Source organism: Heterocephalus glaber, unplaced genomic scaffold, assembly GCF_053883595.1.
Source record: "Heterocephalus glaber isolate CG9 unplaced genomic scaffold, H.glaber_assembly_v1.0 deba00000122, whole genome shotgun sequence".
Classification (NCBI taxonomy): domain Eukaryota; kingdom Metazoa; phylum Chordata; class Mammalia; order Rodentia; family Bathyergidae; genus Heterocephalus; species Heterocephalus glaber.
This window is the reverse complement of record NW_028258138.1, coordinates 18,606,179-18,629,941: the sequence shown is the minus strand read 5'-3', so window position 1 is coordinate 18,629,941 and position 23,763 is coordinate 18,606,179. Positions and strand designations below refer to the sequence as shown.

The 23,763-nt window shown below is 38.3% G+C and overlaps 1 long non-coding RNA gene across 1 annotated transcript in view; it reads right to left on the bottom strand.

Moving 5' to 3' along the window:
- Positions 1–23,763, bottom strand: part of LOC110348608 (uncharacterized) — a 43,395-nt gene that overhangs the window by 9,546 nt on the left and 10,086 nt on the right. The window contains exon 2 of the long non-coding RNA XR_002393966.2: positions 3,219–3,313. This is a non-coding gene — a long non-coding RNA (uncharacterized LOC110348608). The remainder of the gene's footprint in view (positions 1–3,218; positions 3,314–23,763) is intronic.

The following is a 23,763-nucleotide window of genomic DNA, read 5'->3' as shown; positions in this document are numbered from 1 at the left end:
ATATTTACATATTGATATATTTATAGATCTAAAACATAGTGATAACAAACATGGTGAGTGAACTTAATAATAATATACTGCGCTCTTGAAATTTGCTGAGAGAATAGATTTCAAAGTATTCTTACCAGACACACAAAAAGTGGTAATTCGGTGAGGTGCTTGATATGTTAACTTGACTATGTAAGAATTTTACAATGTGTACATATATTGGAACATCACATTATATACATAAATATATTCAATTTTTGTCAATCATACCCTAGTAAAGCTTTGAAAAAGACAAACATCAAAAGTTCATAATATATCCATAAGGTCATTATTTTCAGTGTCATGAAAATTTCAAAAAAATATAGATACATGGTATAATAAGTGAGCATTGTAATTCTATTTTCTTTCCTTCAAACTATAATTCTTTCAGAAGGCTTTTAATACGGTTATTAATATTTTACCTCAGATGTAACAAATAACTTATTGTATCTGTTCAAATTCCTAAAATATATTTTAATCATTTAATATATGCTATTTACATATTATTTAATAATTACCAATGACATAGTTAATAACAAATAATATTTATTTTTAGCTTATTAGCTAATAAAATATACCTTTCTGCATTACAGTGTGAATAGGGAGGTTATTTCCCATTATTTTAAAAGGAAAATAATTTCCATTTACTTACATGCTGATTTTTATCAATTTTGTAATATGCAACTAAAATACAGAAATATGTTTTTTGAAAAGGTACAAAGCACACCAAGGTATCAAATGCATAAAACATCACTTCTTGATCACACAAAATTAACATGGTTATTCCTCACCAGCCATAGTGACCCAGATATATCTGTCCCAAATTGCCAACACCGGCAATGCACAACCCCCTTGGTGACTTTTAGAGAATTGTTCATACCATCTGCTGATGATGGTTTGAGCTTACATTCCTCCATTTATACCAAGTCCACATTCCTCTAATTGTACTCAAAATGGGGTCTGTGGACTTTTTTCACCAGGGACTTTTATATTCTGAGACAATAACAAAATTAGTTTTTCCTTTGTATTCATTAACTGAAGTACTTGCTAAGGATTAGATATTTACTGTGCAATTTGTATCTTACAAACTGAGAGACAATATTTCTCCATGAGAATATAATTACTCAAAACAACCTTTTAAATTAATATATCCATTTTATTGAAACTACATTTCTACTCATAAAAAACACACAAAAATACATTTAGTCACTTATGATACAGGAGATGACATAGACATAAACACAGACTATGATACAGGAGATGAAATATGAAAATATTATATTTCCCAACTTGTTAAATGTCTGTTCTTTCATGTTCTCTAAAAAATCAAAGAATGAATTCTAGGAACAACAGAGGTTAAGAGTAGGAAAATATTTATTGATAGAATAGCTCCTGAGAGGCAGGAGGGTTCCCAAATGGGTAGCTGGGGATCCCACTTTATAGCAGAGTTTTATAAAGCAAAACTCATGTGAATACAATGTGAGTTACAACTACGATTAACCAATAAGGTTACAAGTATACTTGGTTAGGTAATAGTGACAATTGGGAAACAAGTTGTGTAACAAGACTGGATGGAAAGAACAAAGACTTCTTCTAGGAAATGATGGGTCCAAAGGTCCTGGTCACGCACTGAGGTGACTGATGTCTATCTAGACTTTATTAGGCTTGGTGTTTGTCCTTTGAGGAAGTATATAGGCCTGGTAATCTTGTCTTTATCTTGAGGCCTGGTCTCCAACAGATTTGTCTCCAGCCACAGCGGTGATGTATTTTTACTTTTGTCCTGACTCTCTGGAGAACCTAGCCCTATCTGACTCCCTGTAATATTTCTATGTAACTTAGCTGTCTATAATATAATCATCTGCTGTTGACTATATTTCTGTTATTCCCTGTAATTCTCAGGCAAGCTATCTAAAGTAGATATAAAGAATGTCCCTGGCATCACAAGGCTTGCAGGTTCTGTGCCACAAATTATAAGAGCAGAGTGCTCCCTTTTTTCCCAAATGCATATCCACTCTATAAAGTAGGTCCCGTTGACTTTGCTTGTTCTATCCATGCATCCCTGAATGAATCAATACAGTAAAGACACTGAGGCATCTTTCCTTGGACAGTGTGGGTTGAAGATTCCATCTTTGTGAAAAGGGGGAGTTAAGAGATCAAACGGAAGATTCATAGAAAATAAAAATTTTGTAAGGACTAAAGTGAAAGTTAACAGATTTTCATCAAACTCCATATTCATAGTGACAGTTCACACATCCCAATTACTGCGGAGACAGCAGTGAGATTTCATCCCTCTGCCTTCCTTCTCATATTAATATGAAATAAACCCAAATATCTAAAAGTCTTTCTCAAATGGTTTGCATTATTGGAATGTAAGATGTCATGAGAAATTACCTTTCCTACAATACAGCAGTTCATTGGCAGGGTAAAATTAAGTATGTTATATTGGAATCCATTCCCAAAATTTCTAGCATGTTCATGTAAATTCGAGCCATCTTATTTCAGAGTGGGCAGCACGGTCATTATTTGACATGGGGAGAGACTCGGTTGTACATTTCTTTTCTCCTCATATCCTTACATAAAATGAGGTTTCAAAACATACATTCATAATAAAAGAAATATATTTCTGCTGCAAAATAAAAATCCTTTATCATTATAACTTACTTGTATGGTTTTATTGAAATGTTTTATACCAAGAAAACTTATAACACGGAAAAGTTCTTAAAATGTGGAAACATCTCCTCTTTAAAAAGTATTACTTTATTTTTCTATGATGAAATTGTCTTCCATGTCTACACAGAACCATATACAAAAATTCAGATTATCAAATAGGAAATAAATTTTTTATCAATATCTTTTTGGAAGATACCTGAGACAAGGTTAAGAATATGTAAAGACAAAGAACAATGAGTAGTAGCATGAGAAATTCTGTTAAATTGAGAAATAAAATAATTATGTCAGAAAAAATACAATCAATGGTAAAATCAAAATGATCATTATAAGATGAGGAAATTAAAGGGTGACTAAAGTTTTCAGAGCCTTGCTGAGGCTCCAAAGAGGATAGTGAGATGAAAGGTGTAGTTTATAAAAGCGTATAGTTTCAAAAGGGCCATGAATCACAAGAAAAAAGTGGCTCAAAATTGCTGGAACAAAAATACATGACAATGTAAAAGAACAGGATTTATTTAGCTCACAGTTTCAGAGTCTTTAGTCCATGGTTGGGCGTCCTCAAGTCAAAAACATCATGGTGCAATGGTGTAGCGGGGTACATCTGGCCAACTTATGGCACCTGGGAAACAGAGAAGAGCCAGAGAGGAAGGAGAAAGTGACCAGACAGAATTCCCAGGACCGCCAGCCCTTGACTCACCCAGACACACCCAGAAGTCCTCTTTCCTAATCTCCTGGGTGGTTCTCAAGGCAATCAAGTTGACACTGGATATTAACTGTGAGAGAACTGAGATAGAGATGCAGAGACAAGGACTTGGACTTGATCTAATAAGCAGTGTGAATCTTCTTGAGTTACTGACCAAAGGCATCCTATTTCTGCATTCTACAGTGGCTTGTGTCAAACATGTACTAAAAATAATTCACTCTATTTTTTACATTGGATCATATGCTGAAACGTTTTCCTTACAATCACTGAAAAACAAAGGTAAGGCAAGTGGCATGGAATCTCAGCATTCTCACTTGATTACTCTTTCAGATAGGTGATACCATCTACAGACAAAGAGGCAATTGCTGGCAGTGGGTCACCTGCGCTTGTGCTTTGCTAAAATAATAGGCCGCAGAAATATCGGATATGGCATTTTCTTGGCTATATTCTTATTGCTCTGAAATCAGTACATATTATTTACTCTGGCAGGTCTTGTTCTATTTTTATAATGTCTATGATGATATGTGTTGGCTCATTTAGCTTAGTATGTTAAAAGATCAATTTCTCTAACTCAATCATTTCTCCAGTAGCATAGGTATTGATAAATGTCTTATGATAATGCCAGGAATTTTTTTCCTAAACTGCCACATATTATTATCTCTAAAGTTATTACACACTAATTACAGCCAATCCTTCATTATTATTGTGTTAACTGAAGATCAATTTTCAAACCAGTAAATAACATGGGCCTGACAGGGATATTGCACATTATCTCTGCCCTATGATTGCTAGACTTGGCTGATGTCTTGGCGCCTGTCAAAACTTCTGGATTTAGAGTACAGGTTGATGCAGCAACCTACTTAATGCTGGGAGGACTGGAGCAGGCAAAGTTATGTTACCACAGGCAGCAGCTTTTTGAGAAGCAGCAAAATTCTCTGTAGTTTGATGTTGAATAGTTTTCCCATGAGATCTTTTTGGACGGTTGGTGCTGGGATTCATGTCTCTCAATTTCTGTTAAATGTCATGAGGAAGAATATTGTATTCAACGCAGACTTCAGTATTGATGTTGACTCTAGTAACCAGTTTATCTTTCCTTCAAACAATTGCAAGCCTCTAGAATTCTCCTAGTATTTTTCAAGAGGTGGTAGTTATACAGAGAAAGTAAAATTCTCAACAAAAGTCCATGTAAACAATGCACTATAACTTTATTCTCAGTTGAGTTCTTTTTTTTTCTTTAATGTTACTATTTCAAAATAAGGTGCCTGTGAGTTTTATCTTGGCACAAAATTCAAAAACAATTATGAAGTCACAGAGTAGGACACACTATCAATTTAAAAAAATAAAATATAAAAGTTTCATGCATTATCAATATACTCCTGACTCGTAAGTGAGAAATGGAAGCTTAGAAGCATTTCTTCAATGCTTATTTAGCACCAAGTAAATTTAATAAGAATAATCTGTCTCAAACATAATAGTGATTTGAAATTGTGTGATCGATTGAACTAGCTAGTATTGTTTTTTCTTATAAAATATTCAAATTCCATTTTTTATTTCAATATACTGCTCATTAAATTATTCTAGTGTAAGCCTCCCAAAACTGTCACAGTTGTGTTTTCTGAAAGTAGTATATTGGATTTTTTTCTTGGAAAACTATTCCATGAGACTAGAGTTTTAGTGATAAAAGTTAGGGTTTGGGGGAATGTCATAATCTTTATAGATCTGGTTTTTTAAACCACCATTAATAATGTTAAAAATATATATGCTTGTAAGAGTTTAAAATACACATATGTGACAAATATGGAATGATCACTGGAAAGTAAAGAGAGACAATAAAATAACCAAATGTAAGAAGCCTTCCCCCACTTTTCCCTCCCTTAATTAGTCTAGATCTTGATTATAGAAGACATGTTTTTATAATGTGAAGGGACAGAATTAGGAATTAAGAGTTCCCAAGAAAATATGGTGAGGCAAGCCTTGTTATTGTCTCAATGTGGAGTACCAAAGGAAACCCACAGAGAATCTCAAGACAAGAAGTAACCAAAAAATCCTGTATGTCTATTGGAGGATTTGGACAGTCATGACCAGAAAGAAGGCAGAACACAGTGCAGAAAAATGTACACTGGGCATTTGCAACAGGAGGTTAACTAATATGGGCTGTATTAAATGGAAGAATCGAAAGCCCTGCAGAAGCAAACTCATTTAAGGCAATCTTCTAAGGTTGTTTCAGTCTCCACTTGTGCTACAGACCAGCAAAAGGTGTAATTGCTGCAAGATTTCCCTCTTTATAGGTACTTTTTTCCAACACAGGGCAAGACAATAGGTTGTCTTGCTCTTTTCAAGATACTTGTGAAAGTCATGGGTTTGAGGTCTGATGAATGAAGTGGGTGGCAAAGACAGCATTCCTTCAATTTGGACTCAGAAAATAATGAGTTCTCTCTGAGCACTCTTTATTTGAGAAAGATTGCAGAGCTGTATTCCTACTTAACTATTGTAGTAACATTTACCTCTGCTGCAAGACTTGGCATTGCTTCTGTTGGCATCAAGTGGTGGCATGAAGGCTGCTGCTTTTCCTTTTATTGTGTGTTGGCTCACTGAAAATGCTTCTGGCAATAATTCAAGTACATACACACTCCCTACCACAGTGGTGCCAAGGGTCCTGATTGCCTTTCCCAGGATATCTTTACCTTGGTATGGTGTATGCAACTGAGTTTTAATGCACAGCTCCTTAAAAAAAAAACCCAATTCTACCACACAAGAGTGATTCATGTAATTGGAGGATGAGTACCCTCCTGTTAACTTTCACGTTCCAAAGATTCTTCGGAATGTCCTTTCCACCACTGTGCTCTCTATAAATAACCAAGCATTAGAATTTCCTAAGTATCTCCAAACAATTGTAGTGATTCTGTAGCACAAAATAAGATGATTTTTAAGAACAGTCTAATTTTATCTACTAGACTTTGGGCATGGTTATTGTGAGTTATATTTGACTTATTATAATACTTTGATTCTAGGCAAGATGGTTTAATGTTATTCAATTTTTATTAAATTTCTGAATATTCTGCTTTTTGAAGAATCACAAAAAGAACTTTATCTTCACAGTGGCCTATTAATTGCTTCAAAATTTTGTTTTACTCTAGCCTGTCATTTCACTACAAGATTTCTGAAGTCCTCTTGCTTACTAATATTATCTATTCCTTTGTGAGGAGCCTTAGTCCTTTTTATGTTGCTATAACAAAATACCACGTAGCAGGTGAATTATAAACAATAGGAGCTTATTTTGCACACATTTCTGGAGGCTATGGAGTCCAAGATCAATGGGCAGTATCTAGTGAGGCACTTCTTGCTACATCCTAATGTGACATAAGGAATCATATGGTAAAAGAAAGAGGAAGAAGAAAAGTAGGCTGAACTCACCATTTAATAACTAATCTACTTTTGTAATAATAGCTTTAATCCATTCATGACAATGATACCTCTCATGATCTAGTCACCACTTAAACATCCTACCTCTTAATACTGTCATAAAGGTGATTAAATTTCAACACATATTTTAAAGAGAACATTCAAATTGTAGCATGTTTACCCAAGTTCTTTGTTACTATTAATAAAATTGTAATAGTTGTGCTTGCTATTATAAAATGCCACAAAATATAAAATAAAACAACTGAAAATGCTACTTTACAACTGGCATTTTCCTCATTAGAATTCTCTCCTATTGTCTTAATTATGAAAAAAGCAATTTGAGTTAGATTTGAAATGCAGGGAGGACACATATCTTTCTATCTACCCCCAAACTGACACACTTATTCCAAACTTTTTATTAACTCTTTGCCTTGGAATTTCAAAGTATGTTTAAATCTCAATTTGAATAAAAAATTTGAAATTAGTCTTTGTAATAGCAGTTGATGAATATTCTTTTGTTCTGTGTTTGCTTCTTTACCATATTATATTTTGATTTTTAAGTGTTATGAGGATGGCATACTTTTCTTGATCAGATATCTGGACCCCTTGCACTATAATTTTTCAGATTTTTTTTCTATCACAAATGTGAAAAATAAAAAATGTGGATAAAAAGTAAATATGTTTTGAAAATACTACTAAACATGGAATCTCATTTGAAGTCTGAAGCTTGATAGAATAAATTCAGGGGATCTACAGCTCTTCATTTCTGGGCTGAAATTAAATACCAACATGTACAAATTAAAAGCAAAATATGAATAAAATATTTGATAAATCTATTTACTCATAGAGAGGTCATCTCTCATCTCCATCTTGTTCCACCTTCTATGATTTGTATATTACAATTTCCAAAGTCTTAACATACTGTGTAAACTAAATGATACCCTAAAAAGAGAGTACATAAAAATAAAAGAGAAAAAAGTGCCATTTTAATAACAACTTAGATTCTAATGCCTGAGTGAAACAAGTAATATTTATATCTAGGCCATACTTAGTGCTTAATAGGCATAAATTGAATAATAACATAATAAATGAATTGACTTCAAATCTATAAGGAGAGTAGTTATATTTTACAATTGTTCAGGGTTGCATCATTTAGATATGGCAGATATGCAGACATGTGACTAACTATCTAGAAAGAAGACACGAGAAACCAGAGGCTTCCAGCAGTACCACAGGCAGAAGCACCAGGGTCTACATGGATACAAAGTAGAAACTAACTAAGCTTTGACTGTGGGCTCTGTGACAAGGAAAGAGTGAGTAATGGAAAATGGGCTTAGCACTAAGTTAAGGAATTGCAGTGGACCATCGGGTGTAAGGGCTGTCCCATGTTTTCTGGTATCTGGCCATGCGGTGATCATGGTCAGAAAGTACTGGCCTGGAGTGTCAGAGCCTGCTGCTCTGGTTGGACTCTGGATTGGTTAGCTTACATATGAAAAATGGCCTATTGTTTACTAAGAAGTAACTGACTCTGGGGGACAGTACTTCCAGTGTCAGCAAAGCGCTAAGGTGGTGAATGTAAACAGATAAGCTTAATATAGATTACATGATGACCTTTTATTTGATTACTTTTTCTTTTTTTTTTTTGTAAAAGAAAATCCTTACATCTATTGAATATGATTCTAGAAAGGCGTTTTACCAAGAAATACTCTCAATCTGACAGTTATGCACCTCTCTTGCCTGGAGGGGTTATTGATCTGTCAATAAACACATGATTCAAGACTTTTCTCTCTTTTTTTTTTTTTTTTTTTTTGGTACCGGGGATCAAACTAGCAGGCGGCAAAACCACTGAGCTAAATCCCCGGCTCCTATCAAGACTTTTAATATCTAATAATTATGTCTTCAAACTGTTTTTTTCACTTGGATTTCTCAGATAAGAATAATGCAAGAGACAGCGTTTTTGATTGACAAATTTGTAATTGATTTTATCAATTAACATCTCTAATTTCTTATAGAAGACATCAGAACCAAAACCAAAAATTACAAAATTAAATTTAACCCTGACCCCTATAAGTCAAGCATTTTTTTATTACTTATATTGGTAAATTTAAGGTATAAAATATAATGACATTCATCATTGAAAATTTGCACCTTTATGCAATCCATCTTGGTTCTTATTTTTTCCCATTCCCCTGCCCTCCCTTCAACCCCTCCACCCCTCCCAATCTACAAAAACTTTGTTTCCATTTTTTATTTTTCTCATATTAATTCCATTCCTTTCTTTTTTTTCTCCTACCACTCCCAATTCCCCTTCCCCTTTGCACCTTTTCTTCCTATTTCACATTATCTCTTATATCTTTTAGCCCTTATTTACAGTTTCAGTTTCTCATACTAGAGAAACTATTAGGTATTTACACATGTGTGTCCTATTTATTTCACTTAAGAGTATCTCCTCAGTGTGCATCCATTTAGCTATAAATGTCTCTTACTTTGTTGTTTTTTATGGCTGAGTAATACTCCATTTTATTTTTTAAAAAAAAAAACACCACATTTTCTTTATCCAGTCTCCAGTAGATGGGCAATCGGGTTGTTTCCAAGTTTTAGCTATTACAAACAGTGCTGCTATGAACATGGGTGCACATATATCACTCTAGTATGATTCTTTTAATTCTTTGGGGAAGATACCAAGCAGGGAAATAGCTGGGTCAAATGGGACCTTCCAGTCCTGGTTTTTTGAGGTATCTCCGTACTGATTTCCATAGTGGTTGCACCAGTCTACAGTCCCACAAGCAGTGGAGTAGGTTTCCTCTTTCCCCACAGCCCTGCCAGCATTTGTTATTGGTTGATTTCATGATAGCAGCCATTCTTTGTGGGGTGAGGTGAGGTGGAATCTCAGTGTTGTTTTCATTTGTACCTCTCCAATGACCAGTGATATTGAACATTTTTTCATGTATTTATTTGCTATTTCTACTTCTTTGTCTGAGAAATGTCTGTTCATTTCAGATGCCTATTTTTAGATTGGGTCTTTAAATTTGGGAGGTCTGACTTTTTTTAATTCTTTATATATTCTAGATAGTAGACCTTTGTCGGAGGGAGAGCTGGTGAAAATTCTTTCCCACATTGTGGGTTGTCTCTTCACACTGTTAGTGGTTTCTCTTGCTGTGCAGAAGCTCTTTAATATAAAGAGATTCAACTTGTTGATTGCTTGTGCTAGTTCACGAGCAACTGAGGTTTTGTTCATAAAATAAAGACAAGGTGCTGGGGCCCACAATTTCCTTCAAGTGTGTGCCCTCAAAGCCCTAAAGACTTCCATTAGACCCATATCTTAAGGACCCATTCCCAGTGGCACCACAAGCTGCCAAGCAAGCCTTTAGCACATTGGTCTTTGGTGGAGTTACCCAAACCCTAGCAAAGAGGTAACAGTTTTTAATCATGTCTGGCTCTTATGATTTTAATCAATTAATGTCAATTAATTTACCAATATGTCCCGGCCCGCGGGTAAGTCAACGAAGACCCTAGAGGGGGAGCGAGGATGAGAAGGGACAGGGGACACGAGAGATGGAGACAAGACAGGTTTCTGATCAAGTCTTGTTTATTGCGGAAGCTGCTACAACATATATACCATAGGGCTAGAGGGGAGGAGCAAGAGGAGGGTACTGGGGCTACTTCCTTCTTGCCGGGTAGATTTGCAGCAGGCCCGGATATGTCCGTAAAAGGCACTCAAGAGTTCTAGCGGGGGGGCAAGGCCCCCCACAGGTCCTCCCTTTAAAATTATAATTATAAGAAAGGCGTCAGGAGAGCCAAGCCTGCGGGGGCTGAGCCTGTCTTGGGTCAGAGCAACATACGTGTCTGTACCATGCACCTTACCCGTCATCGGTTAACCAGAGAATCAATGCTCTGGCACCTGTCTTAGGCGGTGCACGAGGGCCTTTTTACAGCATGGCACGCTTGCTCAGTTGCCCGTCATTGGCTTGCCAGCCCTCTCACCAGGTACTCATCCTGATCAGCCATGGCTAACCGATTATAATGGACCTGTATGGGCGCTGTTTTTTTTATTGCCTCGATTTGGGCTTTTAGGAAGGCCACGATTTTGTTATAAAGTATGGGCCCTAAAGAAATGAGCAAGAGTAGACCCAATAGAGGCCCCAACAAAGGGAGGAGATAGGGGAGAAAACCATTGAGGCCAGTCCAAAGGGGATTTTGTATGAGTTCTTGTCGTCTTCTGTTTAAATCTTCTTGAAGTTCGTGAATTTTTCCCTGACGATCCCAGATTTGTTGGCATAGAAACAGCAATGTTTATTTAAGGCTATGCAAATCCCTCCTTGTTCCATTGTGAGGAGGTCCAGACCCTTTCTATTTTGAAGGACCACCTCAGCCAGGGAATCGATCTGATCTTGTATATCTGTAAGAGTGTTGGAGAGAGCTTGAACATCATTAATCAATTGGTTGGATAATTTGGCATAGGAGTGTAATGCCACCCTGACGCCAGCAGAGCCAGTGGCAAGGGCGCCGGACACCCCTAGCCCCACGAGCAAGGGGACCAGTGAGACGGCCCTTTTATGTCGCCCAGCGATATAGTCAAAGCTGGGCAAGGGCACTGGCTCATCTCCAGGAATAAGGGAGATGCCCGGGAGGACAGTCGCCACCACACACAGCCCAGTCCAATTAGTGGGGAGGGAGATGAATGCCAAGCTCCCTCCACAGACGAGCACGTGACCCGGGGCAGGGCAAATGGCGGCAGGGCCATTAAGCACTACCGAGCAGAGAGAGAAATTTTGGACTCCAACACATATATCGAAGCTATTGTTGTGGCCCGAATTTAGATAACAAACTGAGGCATTGAACTGTACTGGCTGGACCCTGAAGGGCAGAGAAAAACTGCAATTGTAACTAGAACTGTTGGCATAGTCAGTTTGGTCGACAACTGGCAAGGCGAGGGGCAGGGGTGTGTCAAGAGTCAAGCATAGCCAACAATCCGCAGCAAAGGCTGGGTTGGATGTATTGATCAAATGATAAGTGGCCTCTAGGACACTCAGGGTTTGGGCGTCAGGGTCTGGGCCTCAAGGTTTGGGAAGGACCAGTGGATGATAATTTAGGGAGGGATACATCTCTTGGATGATAGTCTCAAGTTGTTTTTGTACTCGCTCTTCCCTGAGCTGATCTGAAGGCCCACCACCATCAGATATATGGATTGGGGCCTGTGGTGGCCAGGAACAGCAACAGACCATGCAACAGATTCAGGGATGTCATCTCTTTAACCTGTAAGCAAAATTTCGTCCTGCGATGTAAACAAGGCTGGGCTGTAGATAAGAGAGTTAGGCTAACCTGATTAAGCTTTTGAAGATAACCAATGTGGACATACTACAATAACATATTCAGAACTTAACCAATATAAACATTTTGTAACAACATATTCAGTGCTTAAATATCAAGGACAACCAATACAATCAATTTATAACATATTTAGATAATATTCATTGTGATATGTCTCCCATAAGATTATATAATATAAAATTTACTAGGGGGTCCCTTTAATGAATTAAGACCAGAATAATCATTTTCTGGGTGGCCACTTCTATATTCATCAAAGGGAGTCCCCATCTTAAGTCATTTTGACAAACAAGAGTCTATATCTTCCTATTTTGTAACTGTCAATTGCAAATTGATTATTGCTTGTAATGCACATTACTTTCACAACATAAATTCCAATGGTACTTTGATCCTTTAACAACCTGGAAAGGAAGGCATGTCTTTAATTCAGTCATATTTATCTGTAAATCAATTTAACAATAGGCGAATATCCTATGAAAGGGAAGGAACATATTGAGCTCAACTGTACGAACACAAACAACAGACAATAGACAAACATATAAGACAGTGTATAAAATTAGGGTGCACCCAAATATAACTAACCAAATTGAATTATACTATACTCTTGATGATTATTAGATTGTAATTGTAGGCGCCGTTGTTAACTGGTTAAGATTGGACAATGTCAGGTCATCGGCATCATCAGCACGCCTATCGACTTGTTTTACTAGGCGTTCTGGGAGCCACCTGGCTGACTTCATTTCCTTGGAGTAAATACACACTGATCCTCGGCCCCAGATAAGTACAGGATCGGGCCCGTGCCATGAGTGGTCCAGGGGGTCTTTCCACATCACCGAGGCAAATTGTCGTTGCGTCTCTGGTTGCCAGAAACGATTGGCTGCAGATAAACCTTTGGCATCCAAATTTAAGAAGTTAAGAATAAATAGTGCATGTGATATCAGGTTTCTAGGTGACCCCTTGATAGGGTACCATTCCCCTCTTTTTATTTTATCTAATGTAAGTTTGAGTGTGAGGTTGGCTCTTTTTATAATGCCTTGTCCCTGTGGATTATATGGGATTCCCGTTATGTGTGTTATGTCTAATTGTTTGCAAAACTTTGAGAAGCCAGAACTGGCATAGCCTGGACCATTGTCTGTCTTAATTTGTTGTGGACATCTAAGTACTGAGAAGGCAACTAGAAGGTGGGCAATTACATGTTTAGTAGCCTCCCCGGATTGTAGGGTGGCAAATACAAATCCACTATATGTATTAATGTTGACATGTATATATTTAAAATTTCCAAATTTAGGGTAATGTGTGACATCCATATAGTGTATAACATACATTTGGGCCCAAGATTTACGTACGGCCTGAATAGCTGAAGCTACAAAGGACTGGCTCAATGGGCTGTACAATACCTGTAGAGTGTTTACCTAGCCCTTTGCCTGGAATGTACCCATTTTTAAACATCTGTGTAGTGACAATTTTATTAGGGCTAGAAATAATCATCCCCATTTGTGATAATAGGTCTCTCCCCCATAGATTAATGGGTAACCCTGAGATGATATAAGGTTGAATGGTGTCCTGATTACCATCTTGGTCTCTCCAGGTCAGATCTTTGGCACTTTGTTTAGGATTTTGACTCTGACCTATACCCCTGAGATGGGTGAGGGTGTCTTTTAATGGCCATGCCTGAGGCCAATTTTTTCCCTTGATGATAGTTACATCAGCACCAGTGTCTACCAATCCAGAAAACTGTCTCCCATCTAACCACAAGGTCATGAGAGGCTTCTGGGCTGAAAGCATCTCCGACCAGTAGACATCGGATGAGCCGAATCCCTGGCTGCCTCGGGTGTTGTTAAGAGCCTTATTAGAGGTAGAGAGAAGGGGAAGGAGTAACAATTGAGCAAATCTTCGGCCTGATTGAATGGTGTTAATGACTTTGGGGGAAGAAACCATAACTCTAATCTCTCCGGAATAATCACTATCAATCACCCCCGGGTAGATCAGCAGCCCATCCATAGTGCTGTTGCTCTTGTCTATTACAAGCCCAAAGGTCTCTTTAGGTAGGGGTCCAAAGACCCCTGTCGGGGGGGCCTGTACCCCTATTTTTGGAGTCAATACTGTGTGGGCGGTGGAACTGAGGTCCAGTCTGGCACTTCCCGTTGTTGTTCTGAAGAGGTCTGAAATGGATTGTTGTTTGTTGGAGCAAAATTGAGTGCCCCGTAAATTTGTTTGGGTGCGGGGGCCCGGGGCTGGCCCCCTTTCCCATTTTTTTGGTCCAGGTTATGGACAAGCGGGAGGGGCCAGCCTTGAGCGTCAGTCATGGACTTGTATTTATTTGCCCAATGTCTCCGTTTATTGTATCGAGGGCAAGGCCCCGGAGGTGTGGCCCTAGGGGCCGACGCCCTAGGGGCCTGACATTCTTTGGCAAAACGACCCGTTGTCTCGTACCGGAAACATTTGTTGCCTGGGAGGCGTGACAAAAACTGTTTGACCGTGTAACCCTGTATGGCAACAGCCATAGCAAGTCCCTGTTGGTAGGCGGTCCCAATTTCTGAGCAAAGGCGAATGTAACCTAAGAGATCAGTTTTTTTATAAGGGCGGATGGCGGCCTGGCAAGCAGCATTTGCATTTTTAAAAGCAAGCTGTTTAACAAAATCTGTCCCGGTTTCTGCGCTCCCAAAAATTTGGCCTGCCGCCATGAGAAGGCGGTGGACAAAGTCCGCAAACGGCTGTCTGGGCCCTGCCGAATGTTAGTGAGGGAGGCACTCACGTCTCCTTTGGAGGGGAGCTTTTTCCAGGCCCTAGTGGCGGCGGTCTGAATCTGGGCATATAACCCCGCATCAAATTGTATTTGTTGGTCCTTGGCGGCGTAGGCCCCCTCCCCAAGGAGGATGTCAAGCACCCATCCATTCCCCGCCTGAGCATTGCGCCTAGCAGTTTCTCGGCAATTTTTAACATATTTAGATTTCCATAATAAATAATCACCTCCTGTAAGGGTGGCGCGGGCCAGAGTCTGCCAGTCAATTGGGGTGAGCCAATTTTCTGCCACCGATTTTAAAATAGCCATGATGTAAGGTGCAGTGGCCATGTATTGAGCTGCGGCCGTTTTAAATTTTTTAATGACCTTAAAATCGAAACCACTGTGGTGTCTTCACTCCTGTCTCTGTGCGTCAGTAGTTTTAGTTACGGGAAAGGCTTCCGCATTTTTAAGTTTCAGGGATACTCCTGACCCGGATGGCACCCTAGGGGCCGCCCCTCTAACGGGGGGTCGTGGCTTAAGTTTGTCTTCTCTACGGACATTTTTATAGGCTTTGCCTGTTCTTAAGCCTTCAAGCTGGGTAATAAGTTCTTGATGTTCCTTTTCTAATCTTATTTGTACTTTTAGAAATTTTATCTTGTCCCGGAGTTCCTTTTGGGGATCAACAACAGGATATGCCAGAGCAGGAGTGTTGGGGCCCAGAGGAATGTAAGGAGGGGGGCACCCAGAGCCGCCCCGCAGTGCCCCCCCCCCGCAGACTCGTCAGTCCCGGAGCCATGTTGGGGCGGATCTGGGAGTGGAGGCGGGCAGCGATAGGCTTGAAGGGAGGGATATAGGGGTGGAACCTCCCACAGGGGTGGGGCTGCTTCAGAAGCAGGAGCGGAAGGAGAGGAGGCAGGGGTCCGGCGAAACTTTGCCTTATAGGGCTTGGCAGGGATCGTGGCCGTCTGGGATTGGTCCGAGGGAGCGTTACGTCCGTCGGGGGCGGGATCATCGTCACTGTCAAAGGACATCAAGTCCTTCTCCTCGTCTGGCGAGGAAGTCATGGCCTTAACGGGCCTGGGTCCCGGCGCCATATTGGCGTCCCGGGAGACTGTGTCGGAGCCGCCTGGAGGCGTTGCATCCACACCCGTACGGAGGGCTATCTCCCCAACCTGGATAGCTTGAGCTACCAGTGGGTCCCTCGTTTTTGGGGAAATAATATCATTGATAAAATTCCAATACGAGAATGCCGCAATCGGGACCTTTCCGGGTCCGCAAGCGGCATAGTAATCCTGAAGAGCTTCCCCTACCCTTTTCCATCTCTTTTCGTCAATGGTTCCCTCAGCAGGGAACCAGGGACAGAGATCTTTAATATAATCAAAAAATTTCAGCAATTGTTTGACTGTAACCTTTACCCCTCGTGCCTGTAATGTCTCCTTGAGACCTTGCACAAACAATTCGTGCTGACTAATGCCCTGTCCCATAATCGCTGCTCAACTTACCGAGGTGCGAAAAAGACGGCAGGTCTACGTCAATTGCAAGCCTCTCCTGTGTCGAGTGTGCTCTTTGTTCCTCAATCTTAATCTTAGGGCCCCTGAGCAGCGTCCTTCACTGGATCCCCCGTTCTCTGGCCGCACGTTGGGCGCCACTTGTCCCGGCCCGCAGGTAAGTCAACGGAGACCCTAGAGGGGGAGCGAGGATGAGAGGGGACAGGGGACACGAGAGATGGAGACAAGACAGGTTTCTGATCAAGTCTCGTTTATTGCGGAAGCTGCTACAACATATATACCGTAGGGCTAGAGGGGAGGAGCAAGAGGAGGGTACTGGGGCTACTTCCTTGTTGCCGGGTAGATTTGCAACAGGCCCGGATATGTCCGTAAAAGGCACTCAAGAGTTCTAGCGGGGGGGCAAGGCCCCCCACACCAATAGTATATTTACATGCCACTGTTTGATAGAAATTAGAAAAATAAAAGCAACAAATGCTGTTATTCTTGTTATTATAAAGTTTACATTCAAATAAATGAAGATAATTACATCTTTTGGAACATAGTCACTCACATTCCAGGTTTAAGAAAGTCTCCTTGGTTTTTTCTATGCAGTCTAACAGTGCTCATGAAGAGCTTCCTTTGTAACATCACACTGATCCTGCACCAGGCAATGGGGCTAAAATGAGCAAATTTGTTGTTATTTATTCTTCATACAACTAAATCTCAATAAAAAGGAAAAATGATTTATAATATTTTAAATCACCATTGCTGCCTTTACTTTTATTTCAATTTTACCATCTATGGTGAGTCCAAATTTGCCTACTTCTCTTTCAAATTTAGATTTTTTTCAATGGTGAAAATTTACATAGATGAGTGTTCAGGTCACTTAGAGGGAGAACAATGGAAAAGAAAAGTCCAGATTTCCTGGTTTATCAGGAATCCTGGCCTTTCACTTCACAGTAGATTAGTTTGCACAGAAAGCTCAGGAGGAAGTGACTCCTCTCACTTGTTGGAGTCACATATTGGCATATAACTCCTGTGGCCCTAGCATGCTGTACTGCTGTCAAGAGCCTTATAGTCTAAATCTTATTAGCCTGAGAGTTCTTTAAGTGCCAGAGCACTTGATTGTTTTTCTATTCTATTGCCCCATCTTACTGCAGTTTCTTAGCAAATACTCAGTAATATATAATAAAGGCATAGAAAATGAATTTCATGCGCATTAATGTCCATGAAACAAATTCTTACTCCTTCCAGAATGTTTTGGTTTATACATACTTTTGAAATGCGATCAATAGCATAATCTTAGCACATCAGACACACAATGACATGCATTTTCCCAGCCTAACTTTAAATATATTTTTGAGTAATATTTTCAAATGAGAAGGGAAAGTATTATTATTTAATCCCCTTCTGATAAGGTAATATTGAGAGAAAATGATGTTGAAGTTTTCAATCTAGTGAGCTGGGTATTTGTCTATAGTCACTGCTGTTTCTTCAGCAGCATCTCTAAGAATTTCTTGACCCTTTCATATACATTCTTAAGGGTGAGTATCCCCACTCCCCTCCAAAATAAAGATTGTTCAAAAAGTAATATTAATTTTAAATCTACTGAGCCAAAGTCAGGTTGATTCTTTTGAAATAAATGGAGCATACATGATCACTGGGATATCTGTTTAATGTGTATGCTCGGTTGAATTTTTTTCATCCATTTTTTAATCATAAAATAAGCTTGCCTGCACACATATAGGAGTTGACTGAAATTCTGTTCCAACACACACACACACACACACACACACACACGGCATGGGGGACCCTTTTTTCATGATTATGGTTATTTCTGTAATAAGATAATCCACAACAATACATTCTCACCCCTGATACTGACAAAACAAATTAAATAAGTAGTCACATTAAACAGCATGGTAAGAGTTGAAGTTCTAAACTCCTGAAAAAGATGCTTTTAGTAGTTCATTCTCACTTCCTTCAGAGATTTTGCTGCAGTTAGCGGCCTGGTTAAATGCGCTCTCACTGCTGGTGGCTGGAGATCCTTTGGGTAGGTTCCAAGATGAAAAGGTTTATTATCACATTCTCACCATCTTCATAACTGTTAATCTAGTTCTTTTAGGGCTCTTCTGCTGATGGTCTGACCTTTGGTTTCATTTCAACCTCAAGGATTGATAGTTTTGTTGCCACTTTTTTTTTGTTACTTTTTTTAGAATATGGAAAGGAGTTACTAAATGAAAACTCCATTACACTCCACATGGAGGTTGTGATGTTTTTCACTACTCTGATATACAATGCTCTAGACTTAAACTGTGCTAAAATATCTTCCTGAGAGTGGACTATAATCTGTGTCTTAACCAACAGAAATAAGCTCATTCATTTATCAGAGTAATTCCTAAATGCTTCTGTGAACACATTAGCAACTATTTAGTGGCTGCTATTTACTAATTGTCATATTCAAATGAATATATTAGCTCATTATGACATCATCCTTAAAATGTCAAAATCAATACTACAATATTTTCTTGACCAAATGTGTACTATTAGTGAATAGCAAGCAAATCTAGATCTGTTTTATTAAGATTAATTGGTTAAACTACAAATCAAATTTGAAACAAAAGCTACAATCATTGAACAAATCAAATATCTTTGTTTTGTAATGACACTGGTTGTTGCTAACAACTAAAACAATTTTGCAGAATTTTCCACTTATCTGATAATGAATTTCCAGAACATGAATATCTGGGCTTTGTTTTCTCAATGTTTGACAATATATAATTACTTAAAGTTGATACCTTTAAAAGTGTTACTAATGGATAAATATATTTATTGATTTCTAGTCCACATGAATTAAAATCTACTAGTGAATAAAACACACCAACTCCATTTTATAAAAAACACATTTTCTTTATACAGTCTCCAGTTGATGGGCAATTGGATTGCTTCCAAGTTTTAGCTATCATGAATTGTGCTGCTATGCACATGGGTGCACATATATCACTGTGGTATGATTCTTTTAATTCTTTGGGGACAATACCCAGCAGGGGAATAGCGAGGTCAAATGGGACTTCCAATAGTAGTTCTTTGAGGTATCTCCATACTGATTTCCACAGTGGTTGCACCAATCTACACTCCCACCAGCAGTGGAGTAAGGTTCCTCTTTCCCCACAGCCCCACCAGCATTTGTTATTACTCAACCATAAAGAATGAGAAACTAGAGACATTTATAGCTAAATGGATGCACATTGAGGAGATATTCTTAAGTGAAATAAATAGGACACACATGTGTAAATACCTAATAGTCTCTCTAGTGTGAGAAACTGAAAGTGTAAGTAAGGAAAAAGGTATAATAGATCATTTGAAATAGGAAGAAAATGTGCAAGGGGGAAGGGGAACTGGGAGGGGTAGGGGAAAAGAAAGAAAGGAATGGAATTAATATGAGAAAAAGAAATAATGGAAACAAAGTCTTTGTAGATAGGGAGGGGTGGAGGGGTTGAAGGGAGGGCAGGGGAATGGGGAAAAAATAAGAACCAAGACAGACTATGTAAAGGTGCAAATTTCCAATTATGAATGTCATTATATTATGTACCTTAAATGTACAAATAAAATTAATAATACTTTAAAAAAATACACCAACCCTCCTCACGGAGCTTAAAATCTGAGGTAGAAGTATTAGAAAAACACAACTGATATTTGGTAAGGAAAGGATAGCTGTGAATAAATAAACATAGGATGAGTAATCAACATTGAATTTTCAAGATATAGTAGAATTGATATTGATATCTGATGAAGAGAAATGAATTTTTAAGTTTCTGCTCAATAGCTATATAAATTCCATTTAGATATAGGACATTAAAAAATCTTTTTATCTTAGTGAAATCTTCTAAAAATTAATGCTTTAGTCCCAACATCTATAAACTACTTAGGCGTATAGTTACTAGTACCAATGCAATCAATTCGGAATGGAACTGTTTGGGCTTCTTTTTCCTCTTCCCTTTTAATAAATAAATTTGTAGGAGAAAATCATCAAATATGAAAATTACTACAAAGGAAAGTATATTAAATCCATGATATGCTATGAAAAAAAGAAAAAGATTTGTTTAAAAATATATCCATGGTGAGGGAAAGATAGCAGAACTAGAGGCAGGGTGTACTCACAAAATACTCCGGAGTATTTATCCAAAGCCAGAGGTACATAGTTCTTTGAGGAGGTAGGAGTACACAGAAAATGGTGGGACTACATCTTGAGAGAGCAGCAACAAGGCAAAACCTTGAAATGCTGGTAATTACAAAGTTAAAGTAAATTAGCTGAGACAATGGACCAGCTATGCACAGGAGCCAACTCAGTAGGGGAAAAGTGTCTTTCTCTTTAATGCCACAGTAAAAGGAAAAACTCAGCATCTTTTGTGAGCACTGGCTCTGCTATGGGACAGAGATACAGCCTGTGAAGACAAGAGATTTGATTACAGCCAAGAGAACAGAAACAGGTGTGTAATTCTCACTTTGTCTTTCCAGATTTAGACAGGGTCCAAGAAGGAAGCCATTTAAGAACCCCTTTCCCTTAGCATTGGTAGAAAAAGCAGAAAATAAACAGGCTGTAGTGGGGTGGGGAACCATCTTGAATAATTTCCTCAGTCTAAAGACACAAACCCCCATATTTTCCATAACTTCAAGACTTACCTATCATCGTGCTACAGAGAGGAAGTGGCTACCAATGCTAATATAGAGTGAGGCTTGGAAAAAGTTGACCCTGACACAGTAAAACTAAAATCATGTGACTGGGATAAAGAACCTACCCTCTAGCTTACAGGAGACTAAACTGAACTGAGAGAACTCCAGCTGCAAAAATAGAGCAAAATAGTAGCTGTTTGAATGCAGTGGCAGACAATGAGTCCAGCCATGAGAGGTTTTACAGTGGGAGGAGTCTGATGCTCAGTGTGCATCAAGGACCAGTGCAATGCTGGACACCTACAGCTCCAAATGCAACCACAGTACCTACATGCCACAGCCTGCATGGCTGAAGGGTCCACAGGGTGAGAACGGAGTGGGGTGGAAATAAATAAAGAGATACAAAAGAACAAAGAGATACAAAGCTGGGGCCAGGTGAGGCCTCACTCCTGAAGGGAGAAAAGGTCTGGCTGGCAACTGCAGTGCATTTATAGTGTAGAGATAAGGAAAGTGCAGGGGGAGGTAAAGGAGGGTGACCTGTAACCAGAGCCAGGAGAGTAGCTAAGGTGTGCTGAACATCATGCTTTGATGGTTTTATGGGGAATGGACAGGGAGAAAGGCAACTCATTCCTTGTTCCACGCAGAGCCATGCCTCATCAGTGGGAGGAGGGAGGTGAGTTGTGGAGGCTTTGTGGAGGCTCTCAGACTGCAGACTCCACTACACAGTCACTGGCCAGCCATGTGTCTGGAAGCAGTTTGAAAATCTATGGAGCTTTGGTCCATGCTCTGAACTTGCAGACTATAACAGTGACAGATTCAGTGGACAGTCTGGATTCTTTGGCCCTTCCATTCCCAGGTACAGAGGAGTTCAAGTCTGTAGGCAGGATTTAGTTTAGTCAATGGCTGACCTACCTATGATCCCACCCACAAAACACAGGGGTGCAGCTCAGGTGGAAAAAAGCTCTATAATGATTCTCCTACCTGGACTTGCACAAGAAGACTCTGGGTGAAATTAAACTCCAGTACAGATACCATCATAAGGAGAAATGTCACATGTGATTTCTTTTGTAGTTTCCTTCTTGGATTGAGACCTATTTCTTGTTTGCTAAAATATTTTATTATTAATTTTGAGAGTTTATCAAAAATTTTTCCTGAATATATCAAAGTGATTTGTGTTTATTCTTTTTAAATATGTTAATGCAGTGAATTACATTATTTGATTTTTAAATGTTAGCACAGTCACACATATTTTCTCTCTGTTTTCTGTGTGAAAAATATATATGTGTGTGTCTGATATTTTTATTTTTATTAACAAGGATATTTGTGTCTATGTTAATGAGAAATACAGTTTTTGACTTTTTATTTTCTATAATGTCTTGCTATCAAGATAATACTTATGTAAAAAGAGTTAGAAAGTGTCTTCTCTTCTATTTCAATATTAAATTAATATATAATAGTTGAAATTATTTTTTCTAACTGTTTAATACAACTTAACAATGAAACTATATGGGGCTGTGTAACTTTCTTTGTGGAAGATTTCATGTAAACATTCTATACCTATACTAAATATAATGATATTTGTTTTATGTTTCTTGGTGAGTTAGTAGCATCTTTTTAAGGAATGTAATAATTTTAATTAATTTTTGATCAATATGTAATATTTCATATTTATTCACTTATGCTTTAAAATCTGTAATGATGGCTCCTATTCTACTTCTAAAAATTATTCTTTTATTTATTTCAATTTCTCCTAATTAGCCTGGCTAAAGTGTAAGTATTGTGTATATATACAATATTTATATTTTGTTATACTTAATTTTAAATCTACTCTTTCTCTATATTTTGTTGATATCAGTTTTCTTTTTAAATCATTTCCTTTCTTTCAGATTATTTGTCAATTTTAAATTTTAATAAGTAGAATTTTGGAATATTTATTTAATTGTGCATATTTTTAACTTCCTTCAGTTCAAAATTTATGAGACATTTTTTATTCCACAGTTATCTGAACCGTAGTATTTGATTTTTTTGAATATTTAGAAATTTCCAAATAGCTTACTCTACTTTCTATAAATTTGAATTCTGTTATATTCAAAGAACACGTTTTGTTTCATTTAATTCTTGTATATTTATTCAGACTTGTTTTATTGCACAAGTTATGATTTGTCTTGTTGAATTTTCTGGCTTGGAGCAGCCAAACATGAAATGAAACTGGGAGTAGAAGAAACATTTTTCTCCTTTAAGTTGTGAGTATTGGGTACTTGGCCCTACCAACAGGGAAGTGAGTATCACAAAAAAATTGTTACCAGGAGTGGAGTCATTGCTGTAACTATACATGACCATGTGGTTGGGAAGCTTTTGGAAAAGATTGTTAAGGAGAGTTTGGAAAGATTTAGAGATGAGTGCTAGTATATTTTAAGCAGAGCCTGATGGGTGGCCAGAAAATACTAATGCTGATAAGAATGCAATAGTAAAATCAGGTTCACATGGTTTAGAAACAAGGCCATTGTTGGCAAATTTCGACTCTGGAAAATATTTCTCAACATTTTTGCCATGTTTTGAGACTTTTCAGAAAACTGAGATTAAGAATGGTTCACAAATTGATCTGACTGAGCAAATTTCAAGGCAGTCCAATGCTCAGCTGTGGCATGAATACTGCTGGATTCTTTTAGTCAGATTTATTGTAAGAAAAAAGCAAAACCAGAAGATTTGGAAAATGTAAATTTGCCCCTAAAGGATCTACATGAATGAGTGGA